The sequence below is a fragment of the Palaemon carinicauda genome, chromosome 35 (genome assembly GCF_036898095.1).
Source record: "Palaemon carinicauda isolate YSFRI2023 chromosome 35, ASM3689809v2, whole genome shotgun sequence".
Classification (NCBI taxonomy): Eukaryota; Metazoa; Arthropoda; class Malacostraca; order Decapoda; family Palaemonidae; genus Palaemon; species Palaemon carinicauda.
Window position 1 is genome coordinate 28181711 of NC_090759.1, and position 2500 is coordinate 28184210.

General features: G+C 29.6%; 1 protein-coding gene across 2 annotated transcripts in view; it reads right to left on the reverse strand.

Annotated features, from left to right (window-relative positions):
- The window catches only part of LOC137627408 (protein FAM185A), a 558433-nt gene that overhangs the window by 168243 nt on the left and 387690 nt on the right, over nucleotides 1-2500 (reverse strand). The window lies entirely within an intron of this gene.

Genomic DNA, 2500 nt, shown 5'->3' on the forward strand with positions numbered 1-2500 from the left:
ATCTCCAGTGTGTGAGTTAGTCAACACGGAACCACTTGAGAGAGAGAGAGAGAGAGAGAGAGAGAGAGTCTTTAACAGACAAGATATAGATATGTTAGAGAGATAGAAAATATTAAGTCTTTTTGACAGATAAGAGAAATAGATAATGTTTGAAAGGATATTGTTTTTTGTTGAGAGAGAGAGAGAGAGAGAGAGAGAGAGAGAGAGAGAGAGAGAGAGAGAGAGAGAGAGAGAGAGAGAGAGAGAGAGGAGGAGAGAGAGAGAGAATATTAAGTCTTTGACAGACAAGAGATAATTTAGATATGTTAGAGAGAGAGAAAATATTAAGTCTTTTTGAGAGAGAAGAGAGATAGATAATGTTTGAAAGGGTATTGTCTTTTGTTAAGAGAGAGAGAGAGAGAGAGAGAGAGAGAGAGAGAGAGAGAGAGAGAGAGAGAGAATTATATTAAGACTTTTTGATGGAGGAGTGAGACAGAGAATCTGCTTAAAAAAAAGAGAGAGAGAGAGAGAGAGAGAGAGAGAGAGAGAGAGAGAGAGAGAGAGTCGAAATGCGTAGTATATTTCACGAAAATTCCTGATTTAAAGACATTTATTACTAGTAAAACGATTAAAATATCTTATAATTTTTACATTTGGCCTTAGAGCCTGCCTTTTAAGTGGAAACTGATATTCGCAATTATTATCATTATTCCAATTATGCAATCTATAACCATTTTAATTATTTTTTTAAGCAAAACATTTTGACTAGGTGCTTTAAAAGAAGTTGATATATATAGAATACTAAAATTCCATTAACTTGGAAAGCATGGTTTTATGAAAAAAATACAAATATTAAGGAAAAATCTATTGATAAATATACACCTAAAAAAACCTGTAATTTAAATCAGAAATTGTCCGTAAAAATAAACTGTTCTCATCCGTATTTAAGTGAAATATAGGCGACCGTAATTTTTACTCTATTTTGTTATTATCTAATAACAGGTTGGTGACCGTAATATCACTCCTTTACGTCAGTGTATCCGTCTCTAAAACTGTAAAAGCCTGGCACCATTTATTCCAGGATTTTTACCGTTTTTTTACTGCCATTTTTTAACTGTGTATATTTACAGTCCAAATAATAAGTGTCAGACAAACTAAGGCGTTGATGCATGTCACTCGGGAAAAAATAACTAAAAACTTGAAACAATAATTGAAGCAAATCCGGCCGACTTATTCACGTTTGACCTTTGAAAATTTACGCCTTTCAAGAGCATTGCTCCCCTTCAAGAATGTCAATGTAAAAAAATAAAAATAATAATAATAAAAAAGAATAAAAACGTTTTTGCGAAAGGAATTATTTCTACTGACGTTGCCTTGCAGTTTTAGTCTAGATAAACATAGGATAAAAATTAAGGTTGAATTGCGAATAAAAATATTTAATAACAGTGACATTATGGCGTATAGAAATTGAAAGAAATATCGAGAATTATTTGCGTTGTACACAATAATATTACCATAAAGAGGTTTTAGTTTCGCAAATGAATTATTCAATAACGAAGTAACAACACTAACTGAAATACTCAATAAGAAAAAAGCCCTACTTTAAAAATTCATTAACAAAATAACAACACTAACTGAAATACTCAATAACAAAATAAAAGCCCTACCTGAAAAAATCAATAACAAAATAGTAACACTAACTAAAATACTCAATAACAAAATAACATCACTAACTGAAACAAAAGCCTTAACTAAAATACTCATTAACAAAATAACAGCACTAACTGAAATACTCAATAACAAAATAAAAGCCCTACCTGAAAAAATCAATAACAAAATAGTAACACTAACTGAAATACTCAATAACAAAATAACATCACTAACTGAAACAAAAGCCTTAACTAAAATACTCATTAACAAAATAACAGCACTAACTGAAATACTCAATAACAAAATAAAAGCCCTACCTGAAAAAATCAATAACAAAATAGTAACACTAACTGAAATACTCAATAACAAAATAAAAGCCCTACCTGAAAAAATCAATAACAAAATAGTAACACTAACTGAAATACTCAATAACAAAATAACATCACTAACTGAAACAAAAGCCTTAACTAAAATACTCATTAACAAAATAACAGCACTAACTGAAATACTCAATAACAAAATAAAAGCCCTAATTGAAATATTCAATAACAAAATAACAGACCTAACTGAAATATTCAATAACAATATAACAACACTATCTGAAATACTCAATAACAAAAAAAAAGCCCTACCTAACTGAAATATTCAATTACAAAATAACAGCACTAACTGAAACATTCAACACCAAAATAAAAGCCCTACTGAAATATTCAGTTACAAAATAACAACACTAGCTGAAATACTCAATAACAAAATAACAGCACTAAATGAAAAACTCAATAACAAAATAACAGCACTAACTGAAATACTCAATAACAAAATAACAGCACTAACAAAAATACTCAATAACAAAATAACAGCACTAACTGAA